The sequence below is a fragment of the Bradysia coprophila genome, unplaced genomic scaffold (assembly GCF_014529535.1).
Source record: "Bradysia coprophila strain Holo2 unplaced genomic scaffold, BU_Bcop_v1 contig_313, whole genome shotgun sequence".
In the NCBI taxonomy this organism is placed as follows: Eukaryota; Metazoa; Arthropoda; class Insecta; order Diptera; family Sciaridae; genus Bradysia; species Bradysia coprophila.
The window spans coordinates 311,645-324,506 of NW_023503572.1; the positions used below are offsets into that span (position 1 = coordinate 311,645).

At 37.7% G+C, this 12,862-nt stretch overlaps 1 long non-coding RNA gene across 1 annotated transcript; it reads right to left on the reverse strand.

Annotated features, from left to right (window-relative positions):
- Positions 1–326: 326 nt before the first annotated feature.
- LOC119079240 lies at positions 327–9,300 on the reverse strand. The gene is made up of 4 exons (XR_005088139.1): positions 9,290–9,300; positions 8,580–8,589; positions 1,828–2,271; positions 327–336 (listed from the first exon to the last, which is right to left on the reverse strand). It is a non-coding gene; the product is annotated as an uncharacterized LOC119079240 (long non-coding RNA).
- Between the last annotated feature and the right edge of the window lie 3,562 nt (positions 9,301–12,862).

Genomic DNA, 12,862 nt, shown 5'->3' on the forward strand with positions numbered 1-12,862 from the left:
GCCAAGGGATTAGCCAATATACCATAAAGGACGTGATTGATTGTTTCTTTATTAGGTGATATAATTTTACAACATAGAATAATGTTAATAGTTTCTCTACTTCTGCCCGTTTGCTTCACCTGCTTTTAGTTTTGTAAATTTCGAAACAGAGCAACAACAGAGCCAACGAATTTGAGTACCTGTGTTTTTTATAAAAATAAAAGTTACATGCCATGAAGAATTAGACTTGAATTGCAGTCACTCTGTTTGAAAAATATCACTCCGCTTTGCCTCCGTTGTTGCGTGACAGCTGACAATTAAACAAAGGAAAAAATTAAATTCAACTGACAGTTCTCTCTCACAAAAATCATTTTAATTCGGATGAACTATTTTTTAAACGGAGGGACTGCGATTCCAGCTTTAGTATTATAGTCATTCGTACATCTGCGAAACTCTCAAGAGAGCATTTGACAAAACCGAAACCGGAAAAATATGACGAGCTTTGCGTCCTCAACATTATGAGCTGGAAATACTTTTGATATTTCAATGGATAATTGTACCAGCGCAGCTGATAAATCGATGCCGATAATTTGGTTGACTAAACGAAAAATAATGTAATATATTGACAGCAAATCAAGTTTGTTGTAATGTACCTCGTCAGCAATCCGTTGTCCGTAGTAACAATATAGTAAGAGTTGGGCTAATATAACCAAAGTTGGCGGAATGAAAAAGAATTGCTGTTCACCTTCGGACTGAAATAATGTGAAGCATTAAAAACTTTCGGAGGTGTGATGGAAAAGAAATACCAACCGCGACGACTTGAAAAGCAATTGCTGATAGCGAAAAAATAACACCGAAAAATTGCCCAAATATAAGTCCTTGTTCAATTGTCGCCAAAATGTCTGTTAATCTAGAAGTTGGTTTTTGAGTAGATTTATTTAGAAAAATTTTGATATTCAAGCGGACCAAAAACGTCACATTCTTTCACCAAAACTAAAACAATTTTTCCCACTTCTTTTGTCCCATTTGCGTCAACGTTTTGTTCCGAATGTGACGTTTTGGTCATCATTAAAAATTGAAAACTCGAATCACGTTCGGGCTCACCTGTTTCAATTCAGTATGACCCAAACAGGAATTCAACCCGAACCTGAACTAAAATTTCAGGTTCAACCCGAACTTCACCTGAACCTCAAATTTCGGATTTTAAATTCAGCCCGAACCAAACCTGAAATGGTTCGACTCAAGTCTGATTCGAGGTAGACTATCCGATCTACCTTAAGTCTAGAGATAATCTAAAACCATTAATATCACGAACACCAGTTACTTCTACTCTAAGACTTCGGCAAGGGAAGCCCTGTGGTAACAAATTAAACGTGTTGACGCCGATACGAATTGAACAAAGAAAAATTTATTCAGATAGCTGAGATGGGTCGCGAGGTAGAGCACTCCCAGTGAGCGACTACTGGGCAACTCGAGCGTAGAATCATGGGCGTTTCGTGAGTATCTCTGGAATAAAGACAGATAGAATTTTTGTTTTTTTCGCCGGTTCCTACTTGTCCACTTACCGGAAGCTACTTGTTTACGTTATAACAAAAAATGTCCTTCAAATAGTGAGCACGCTAAAATCTGTTGGTTTTCGATGATCCGGAAACTGTTATGACCGAATAAATTACAAATGAACAAGGGAATTTTATTGAGAACATCAAAAACCTTCGACTAATATAAACGATCTGACTAACTTAAAATAGATTTCTTCAAGGCATACTAATGAAGAACATCGGCTTACTTGATCATTCAATTAGAAATCCAACAAAACCTACGATTTTTAGACCCCCTCCCCCTCCGCACTAGAGATGTGCGGGCCGACCTATTTTCAAAACCCGACCCAGCCCGGCCCAGGCTAATTTTTGATGCCCGAGCCCGGCCCGACCCGAGAATTTTGTAGTAAGGCCCGGCCCGGCCCGAATTTTTTACTGAGCGAAAAAACCTAAAATTGGCGCCCCTAACAAGTGGAAATCGTTCGGTTACCTATCGTTATAATAATGTAGTCTCACAAATCTGTCGAACGCTTGAAAGTAAACTTACGCTCGGACTGTATTGCAATTTTTCTTTAAATTTTTGTTTAAGTTTTCACATTTTTTTAAAAGACGAACAAAGTCGGGCCAGCCCGAATCTTTGTTTTCGAAACCCGAGCCCGCCCGAACCCGACTAATTTTTGAAACCCGGACCCAAGCCCGGTCGGGCCGGGCTGGGCCGGGTCGGGTAGGTGAATTTCGGGCGGCCCGCACATCTCTACTCCGCACGCTGTTTTTCATATATCGAAATGTATGGCAGCCTCGATGGCAGCACGCTTTTATCAGACCCTCTCCCCACAAAAAGAGTGCGCCCCTAAAGCCCCTAAAGAGTACTCTATCTGGCAGTTGTCGAAGCTCTTTTGTCGAAAAGGGCAAGCAGCAAGAAATAATAGATCCATTCAATTGGTTTACAACTTTCACTCTCGTCAAAATGAAACATAAAATAAAGAAATTAACTTAATTGCATAATGTAATTTGCATTTACTTACTCAATTATTCTGTAATGCATTTTGATAGCGTCCTTCAATCTAGCAACTAGTGATGACGAAAGGGTCAATTCCACATTATCGTTTTTCTTGCTGGTGCCCCTAAGGAATAAAGTCATCATGAGGGATTCTTCTGAAAAACAGCAGACCGAAATCGGACGTATTTTCCATTGAAATTTTTTATATGAGAAGCCAAAACTACTTTCAAAAAAAATTCGTCGAAGCTTGTGTGGCTAGTCGGAGGTGATCAAAGCCGAAAATGTGCAATTTCCTTACAAAAATTTCTCCGGTTTCACGAGCCGTATAGAATGTAATGCTCGACTAAATTTTCAAAGCCCGAACCCGGTCGGGCCGGCTAGCTTCGGCCGGGGCACACATCTCTAGAATGAGGACACAAATTCTTCCCAGCCTCGATAACTTGCGCCACAATTCCATTATTCATTTTGACTGAGTTTATTAATCCTAACAAACTTACCGTCGCTCAAGTGGCTGGTAGTACAATGCATCGCACGTTGCCGTATCAATTTCTTTATAAAGTTCTTGAAGGTCTTGAGTGGCACCAATCAGATGCAATCCACAATTTACGAAAAATAAATCACAAGCAGCAAAATATGTAGCCAAATAGGCGTTATAAACACAATTCAACGCATATGTGATTTCATAGCCGGGAGTTTTTTCAAAATCGTATGGAAAACTGGAAATTTAAATGGTTAATGCTTTTTTATGAAATTATTTTCATTTACTCTATTTACAATCCCTTATATGGATGGCCATACATATGAGCAACGTAAGTGCCCTGAAATTTCCTGTAAAATATTGCCATAGCAGGACCGCCAACGAAAATAACGCTAGCTACAGCTAGCATTGTAATGAACGCCTTGCTAATCATTTCTGCTTCACGGTTAAATTGGTAAAGCAACTTGGTCCGATTTAATCTGATCTCTGCAAGTGCACTCACTTAATTTTGTTATAAGAAGTAGAGATGTGCAGGCCGCCCGAAACTCATCGGACCGACCCGAATGGGTTCCCAAAAAAACTTCACAAATCCTTCAAATTCCTTGGAATTCATCTCCAAGTGAAAAGATGGTGGACATCTCAGTAATATTCCAGATAGTAACCAAAAGACCCTCACAAATCCCTCAAATTCCTTGAATTCTACAAATAATAATAATGAATTCTAGGACTGGGAAGGTAGTAGATCGTGTGAGGAGCTAGAATTTTGAGAACTAACCCGTTAGCACCTTATGGTGATCACAGTAATGCTTCAAATTATAGAGAATCATAGTAACTCATCTAGGGGTGCAACAACTAAATTCATTCATTATCCGACTCCGGTCGTGAAAGCATCTCTGTCTTTTCCTTGTAGTTTAGACAAGTAAATAATTGACTGTAGATTGATCACATTGATCCTATATGGTCGACGCATTAAACGACTGCTATCAACTTTAATCGTACGCGTACTAGATGGTAATGTCTTGACTATTTAGTAACAATAATCAGACATTACCATCTAGTTACAAGAACTACAGTCAACCTAAAATTACACTTATTACCCATTTATCATCAACTTTTTTGAAGGTAACATTTGCCCCAGGAGTACTTGACCTCAGCTTTCCAACGAACCCATAGACGCCCATGGAAATAAAATTCGGACTACGAAACCCCATTTTCGACTTTTGGCCATTTACAACCAGCCAGGTATGGAAGATCAAAAATATCTGAGACTGGTTTAGGGGCCTACTCACCAAGGTCTAACTAGGCGTATATGGAAAAGTCCCCGAGAAAAAGCGCAGATTTCGGTCAGTCGTAATTCAAAAGAATCTCTCACAAGCACCAACCACCATCTATCATATAATTCAATTCCCAAATTCATTGACCCAACGACATTTTTGAATTAAACAATTCAACAAAGGAATTAGTCGACCCGTCGTCTAATATTAACAATCTACAACTCGAATTGGCTGAAAATATTTGGAAAAATTTGGCTGTTGTCAACGAAATTCCATCGGACCCGACACATCAGAAAAACTGGGACATCCTTATTGCCACGAAGGAGTTCAATTCAGTGAATAGGAACGACTTAGTCGACAAGGCCCGTCTAATTGCAGTATCAGAAAAAGAATCCGGAGATTGGCTTCGGGCTGTTCCTTCTCCTAACCCTGGCACACTCCTCGATTCGGAATCTTTAAGAATTGCTGTTGCGCTTCGCCTTGGATCTAAAATCTACAAAGCTAACACCTGTCGATATGGTCTGACGAATTTGGACGTCACGGTCTGAAATGCAGGAAAAGCGCTGGTACATTTTCTCGACACTCTGCATTGAACGATCTGATCAAACGTGCGCTTCATACCGCTGAAATCCGATCAATGCTGGAACCAGTCGACATTTCTCTGGACGACAATCTAAAGAGAGTGGATGGTGTAACCATAGTTCCGTGGAGTCACGGTCGTCAACTAGCTGGGGATGCCACTTGCGTAGACCCAGTCAAGTGCTAAGAAAAATATAAATCATTCATTCAAGTTTTTAACTTTGATACGCATTAGCTATGCCGCCGAAAAAGATATTAGCAACGGCATCAGCCCCATCTCTAAACGATTACGTAGAAATGCGTAATAGTTTACAGAAAAATTTACAAGCCCTCAACCGTCTTGAACAAAGACAGTTGAACGCAGAAGTCAAGACGTCGTCTGAGACAACGTTGTCGGAAATCGTTGCAATACGCAAAACCCTGCATTTGTGCTGTCAAGCAACAAATCGTCTCGAGCATCACGAATTGGCCGCTAAAAAATCATCAACGGCTGTCCGCCACTCTGCAAAGAGAGTCGTGCCACCGCAGCGCGAATTGGTGAACAAAGTCTACAATCGTTCACCACCGAAACGGATTTGTCTCCGCCACCGGGAATTTGGCTCAGCAACTTCCATCAATGACTGCCCCGGAACGGATCGATGCTCTTCCGCGACTTCCACCAAATCAAAGAATCGTGCCATGCGTCCATTGGACAAATTTAAAAATACCCCCACGCCAACTACTGGCAATGCGACGAATGATGGCTCAAAATCACAGTTCACAAAATCGGCAATGTCAGGCCCATCCTCCCAAGTGATCAGTAACAAAATATCAACGATGTGCAACAACCAGGCAACAATCGCTCCTTCGATCAACAATTTCACTCCAGCGAATGTTCAAGCACCGGCTGTACTCACTGTACCGAACGCGGTCAACGAAAATGGCAGCAATTTGGGTAGTACTCAACCGTTGGCATCACAAATAACTTTCGATGATGCCCCTCACTCTCAATCATTTTAATGTGCGGCGGTTATTATGGACATTGGTAATTTGTTGGTTAACGACACTCCATCAGCCATCGTCCATCCCAGCTGTACCGAATTGTTGAGCGTCTCCGATTAAAATTATTTTTCCAAGGGGGAAAAGTATCTGTGGTGATCACAGAAATGCTTTAAATTATACAGAATCATAGTAACCCATCTATGGGTATATACGTGTAACAACTAACAAATATATTCATTCCTTATACGACTCCGGTCGTGAAAGCATCTCTGTCTCCTTGTAGTTTAGACAAGTAAATAGTGGACTGTAGATTGATCCTATATGGTCGACATTTGCTCCCATTACTTCAATGTTACCAAAAGTTCAGAAGGCAACCAAAAAAAACCGGAAACCCTTCAAGTTCCTACAGTTCTAGAATTTGGAACATGGTGGCCATTGGGAGTAGCACGATTTACGCTCACTCTACGGGCCCTAGCTCAAGATCCAGTGAAACGATTTTCATTAACTTTCCCCGATCGGCATGGTCAAAACCACTCTCATTTGCGCTATTTATAAACGTCGTCTATATCCATAAGCAAATGCTTCCTTACCGTATGCTTCGTGTTACAGACGGCCCGCACATCTCTAATAGGAAGTGTGAAACTTCTTTCGAATATCTTACTTTCGTTAGCCATTTCTTGCAGATCTTTCATTAGAAACACAACCAATTTTTGATTATAAATCAGGAATAGTACCTTGGCCATCATCACTCCTTCAGCGACCACAAAAACACACATTTCAGTGGCTTTCATTAAGTCCAGACGATTCACGTACAAGTAGAGACACTATAGATGAATATTGCAAAGTTATAGTTGTTGCAAAGTTGTTCTAATTATGTACCACTTACAGACGGTTGAAACATGCTGGATAAAATTAAAAAACTTATCCACCTGTATACCCTGTATGTCATTTTGTCCGAGTACGTGAAAAGTAGTCCAACAACTTGCATTGCCTTTTGGAGTGATTTTAGAACAATCATTTTCTGACTTGAAACTTTGAGTGCCGATTGTGGTATGATGGGGAAAAACTTTTGAATTTGTTTAATATTTCTTTAATTTGACTTTTGCCTTACTAGGCGTTACCATTTGGGAGGGTCAGAACCCTTGGATGAATCAATTTTGAAAAGATTTTCAACCACCGACGAAATACTGGATGCTATCAGGATTAATATGTCGTTTGCAACATGTGGAATTCGAAGCAGACGGTAAGTGTTTGCCTTCGGTCTGGTCATGGACGACAAATCCGCGATCAACTATTTTTCTTGCCTTGAGATAGTGAGGTCAAGTTCGAAGATGGGCATATTTGGGTCGGCCTCTACTAAGTTATTGCCGCATAAGTGGATAAACTAGTATATCTCCGGAAAAATAAATGTCAATGAAACGTCGACGATAAGCATTTCATTCTATTTATTTAAACCTGACAGGCTTAGTCTCAGACGTACCTGAAACTTTCATAAATAATAAAAACCTGAAACCTGATCTTCAGCTTTCAGGTTAATTCTGGTCAGCTCGAAATTGATAACATCGGGTTCAGGTCGAAACAGGCTTCAAGTATATCAGGTCAAATTCAGCTAAGACCTGACCTGTTTCGAGCCTTATTACGAAATGAGATCAAGCATATTTTTGACTTGAAAGCTAATATACGTGCTTCCATCCATGATTGTGCCGTAACGGTATTGTCGATATGAACTAAGTAGCACTGACATTAAGAGAGGAATCAGCCAAGAAGTTGCTCAATATCGTTGTAACAGCAAGTGAAACGAACGTTTTTACCTATGAAGAACATTTTCGAAAAATCATCGTGAACTTATTGACATTTCAATGGAGTTTCTGTTGTATGAATCTGACTTTCAATCAACGGAATAATTTATGTTCAATATGAAGAACGATTTATTGAAAATTTATTAAGTCATTATACTGCAATTACGTTACATAAAAAATTAATTTCAAGTTTCTTTATATTCCAATATCATGTTCGTACGTTAGTAACACAAGTCCACTACTATAAAAATAAGGCATCAGAACAGTCGGAACGTTTGCTGCGACTTAGCCCCGTACGACCCGTAATCCTATTTCGTCCGTAACCACAATACGTCCGTAGCCGTAATACGCCTGGAACCCTAATACGTCTACAAGCCTCTAATGCGTCTGTTACCAAAATGCAAGTCAAGTTGGGTATGATCACATTTACTGAAACTGTTCATTTTTAAAATTGCGCAATTACGAAAGCCCGTACGAAGTACCTCTCAAATAAAACCAACAATTTACGACATTATTTTAGAAACCCAAAATTTTTTGCCAACTTTCCGTTGGGTATTCAATTACCTCTCAAATGAAACAAAAACTAGCAAAATCGGTTGAGATTTACTCGATTTATGTGCAAAAAACACTTAGGGCCGAGTAGCGGCCTCAGTCCAAAGACCTAATTCTAGAAAGTTTTCCACAACACGCTATTTAGTTACAAAAATTGGCCAAAACGGATAAATTTCACTTCATTTTTACCGAGTTATATCGATTTTAATAAAATCCAATATGGCCGTCGGCAGCCATTTTGTTAGGTAACTGGAAATAGTAGTAACGCTTTGCATTCATCAATACCATTCAAACAAAAAGAAATCATGAAATTCGGTCAAAATTTACTCGAGATATTGTCAAAATACACCACGTTCACTGTACTGCCGAGTAGCCGGATATAAGCTCACTCCAAGGGACCTAGCTCACGCTCCGGTCAACCAAATTTCATAAACTTTTTTTCCCTGATTGGTACGGCCAATACCTATCTAATAAAGCAACTAAAGCAGTTGAAATCCGTTCAAATTTTGCCGACCTACAAGCAAAAACTTCTTCCCGCCCTGTACCTGGTTCACATCATGGGCTCTAACTCACGAGTCGGTCATCCAATTATCATTAACTTTTTTTTGTCGATCGGCATTGTTAATACCTTTCATTTTACGCATCATTAACAACTTTAGCGTTTAAATTTCCGGAGATATCTTCGAAAAACACTAAATCGCTTATGGGCTCGGAAGGGGTCGACCCAAAATCGCCCATCTTCGAACTTAGCCTCTCTTTTCACATTACAGTTATGGAAAGATACGTATTAGCACAATTTTGTTTTCACATCTTTTATTCAATCCACAAAATTTCCCAGCAATGATTTTGAATAATTTTGTGGATGATGTCCCAGACTACATTTCTTACGACGCGCAAATAGACTGCTTGTTTAATCTCGATAAGAACAATATATCAAATTTACAAGAAATCGGCTCAATTTCTCAATTTAAATTAAGTACGAATCTTTCAAATATTTCTTTTTCTATATTTCCGCTCAAACAATTATGAAATTGCCAGTAAATACCTAAACATGTTCAGTTCATTGTGAAACCGATTCCACTTTTTTGGTTTCTGTTTTTCACCAATACTACCATAAATGTGTACAATCCGAGTAGGTACAAAATGTGTTAGGAAGCATTGGTAAAGTTCCTCGGACAACCTTTTTTAACGAGAAATTTTATGTGCTGTACAATTTACAGTGTACATTACGCTGTACACAACAAAATGTTTGAATACCTACAACATTAAATATTCTTGTAGAAATAATAGCGAAAAAATTACTGAGAGCTGAAAACATTCAATTACGCTGGTCGGGACAGATCTGTCCTAACCTTTTGATGTACGCACCAGTTTTGGTGCATGACATCAATAATTTTATTGTTCTGTAATGATCTGTAATCATCTTGTTAATCTATTGTGCTGTGATTAAAATATAACTTGATCTTTAATTAGTGAATTTGGCGGAATTTTCGTCATTAATTAATTGTGATTTTGATATTAATTCCTGCAATATATTTTTCTAAATAAATAATTAAACGAATTAAACTCAAAACGTATGCAGAAAATAAAGATCCAATTTTGGTCACCGTTGTTGTTATTTACATGCGCAATACATTGATCGTATTTTCACATATAGATAGAAACAACAACGGTGACCAAAATTGGATACGTTTTGAGTTTAATTCATTTAACTTATGACCTATGATTTGGAAAATATCTGCACTAATTAATATCAAAATCACAAATAATTCGGTCAAATTCAAAAACTCAAGCTCAAATTACATTTAATCACACCACAATTTGATTGACAAAGTGACAGATGCACAAAAGAACAGTAAAATTATGTCATGCACCAAGGCTGATGCGTAGGTTAAAAGGTGAGGGTAGACCCGATCGGTTTATAAGATGTTTTCAAGTCTCAGTAATTACTTTGCTATATTGTCTACAAGAATAAGGGTTTGGGTTTTCCTTGATTTTCCGGTCGACCGGAAAATCAAGGAAAACCCAAACCCTTATTCATTGTTTCCACGGTCAAGGAAAACCCAACCTATTTTTGTCTACAAGAATGTTTCATGTGTGTATCATAAAACAACCCCGAGTTTCTATGCAAAATTTTGTTTTTAATGAAAGAAAGAGGTGGCATGGTGTTTGTATCGACCGCACATCTGATTATGTTATATGATGTTACCTCTCCATTATATCTACCTTATCCTTTGTGAGTTTGTTGCAATAATGTCGTCTGGGACAATATCGAAATTTGTGGATTGTGAAGTTTCTTTAAAAAAAACAAAATTGTGTCACTACCTTCGTTTTGATAAGTGTACCAAACTGGGAAAAAAGAATTTTCAAAAAAGGTTGTGATTTACTCATGCAGACGGACAGACTGACGGACGGACATTTTTAGCCCCGTACGAAGTACTGGGGGCTTATAATATTAATATGCCGTTTGTAACATGTTGAATTGGATAACGAATCCGCAATAAAAAAAATGTCCGTCTGTCCGTCCGTCCGATTTTGCTAGTTTTTGTTTCATTTGAGAGATAATTGAATGCCGTATGGAATGATGGCAATTTTTTTTTTCAAATTTGGGCCCTTGGACTAAGGCCGCTACTCGGCCCTAAGTGTTTTTTGCACATAAATCGAGTAAATCTCATCCGATTTTGCTAGATTTAGTTTTTTATGGAAGGTAATTGAATACAAAGTATTGCACGTTCAGCGACCTCATTATGCAGTGGATGGCTTTTTACGAATGCACTCTCCATTGTCTTCATTTTATTTGAAGTTATTGTATGTTTGAAGAGAGATATAAAAATCAGAAGCTAATACATGTTTATTCCCTTGACTGAAAGTCAGGGTCTTACACCAGAAAATACCGAAAAATGAGGGGGTAACAAAAAGGTTCACTGTGATTGAAAATGTATGAAATGCTATGAAAAACGTTAAATGTGGGTAACAAAAAATCGTTGAGGGCACGATAACTTGAGTAATTCTCAACCAATTTGGATGATTCTTTTTTTTTAAATACGTGGAATTAAAATCCCGAGGCTAAGTTCGAAGATGGGCTATGTAGGACTAAGGATCTGGAAGCTATCCGAGAAAAACGGGATTTTATACTGTTGATCATAGCCTCAATTAAAAAAGATTACTTTGATGAAATTTGATTTTGTTTGGTAGTGTGGGTAAATCATATAAGTTTGTTTTCGACGTGCATGGAACTAGTAGGAAGAATAATTTCATCATTCGATGCCCATCTTCTAACGTGTAAACATCTGTTGCTAACAACTTGATAGTTGACTGTCAAATTTGATAGTTGACTAACAACTTGATTGTTAGTCAACTATCAAGTTGTTAGCCAACTTGACAACTTGACAGTTGACTATCAAATTTGATAGTTGACTATCAAGTTGTTTGTCATTTATCAAGTAGGTAGTTTTTTACTCCCTTTACAAGCACATCTTACGCCAGCAAAATGCCTGTTATCAAATTAGCACACTTTGATTAAAAAGTGCAAGAAATTTTAATAAAAAAGTTAAATTTTTGCAGCAATATAAGATGAATTATCTCAACTAATTTTTGAAGTTTTTTTTTAAATACATGGAATTAAATGAATCAAAGAGAATATTGTAAAAATTTTACGAGTGTGAAGTTTGCGGCCAGAGCGAAGTGATTGAAGGTTTTGTGAATGGGAAATCGAGGGATTATTTTTTCTCGGTCTACAAATAAATTTCTCCTTTTACAAATATTTTTAATCCCTTTACCATTATAGAGTGGTACCAATTTACCGAAAATATTGGTAAACTGAGTTATTTTTAATGATGAAACAAAAACTAATTAAGTAAATTTTTTACCTGGTCACCATGTCAAGGTATATTAAGTACCGGAGAACTTCCTTTTTTTACGCAAAAGTGTAAGAGACGAATTTTGTGCATCTACTCTGATGTACCAAAAATGCAATCAAACAGAATAATAGACAGCTCATACGAGTGGGAAGTTTACGGTCAGAGCGAAGCGAGGGTCGCAATCTACACGAGTAATATTTTATTTATGATTTGAGGTTGATTGAAAATCTTGAAAATTGAAAATTTTTAAGAAAATTGAGAGCTCAAAAAGTGGTCAAAAATAATTCCACCTTACCTTCGATGAGAGAAAACCAAGAAAAAAAAATTTGTCAAATTTTACTGTCATTTGCGTGGTAAATATATTATGTAATAAATGTGACAAGTTTTCATGAATACTTCAAAGATACATTTAGAAAAGTGTCAGTCAAGTGACCTGACCCGCCCAATAGGTGGGACCTAGTTATTATTTATGACAACAGAACATCATAATAAATGTTAAATGTTTACCTAGCGCAGCGGTAGTGTATAAATAGTAAATAAAACATTCATTATTATTGCCGTTCATTGTAGAATGTAATTTGTTTTGTTTTTTCGATATGATATCAGTAAGATACTTTTCATTTCATTTTATTTTATTTCATAATCAACGCTGTCTGAACAATTAATTCCCTTGACTGAAAGTCAAGGGTCTTACGCCAGAAAATAACCTAAAATGTTGGTTACCACACAATGTATGAAATGTTATCAAAAACGTAATTGTTTGTTACCATTTTTTTTGTCATCACGATAACTTGAGTAATTCTTAACGGATTTTGATGATTT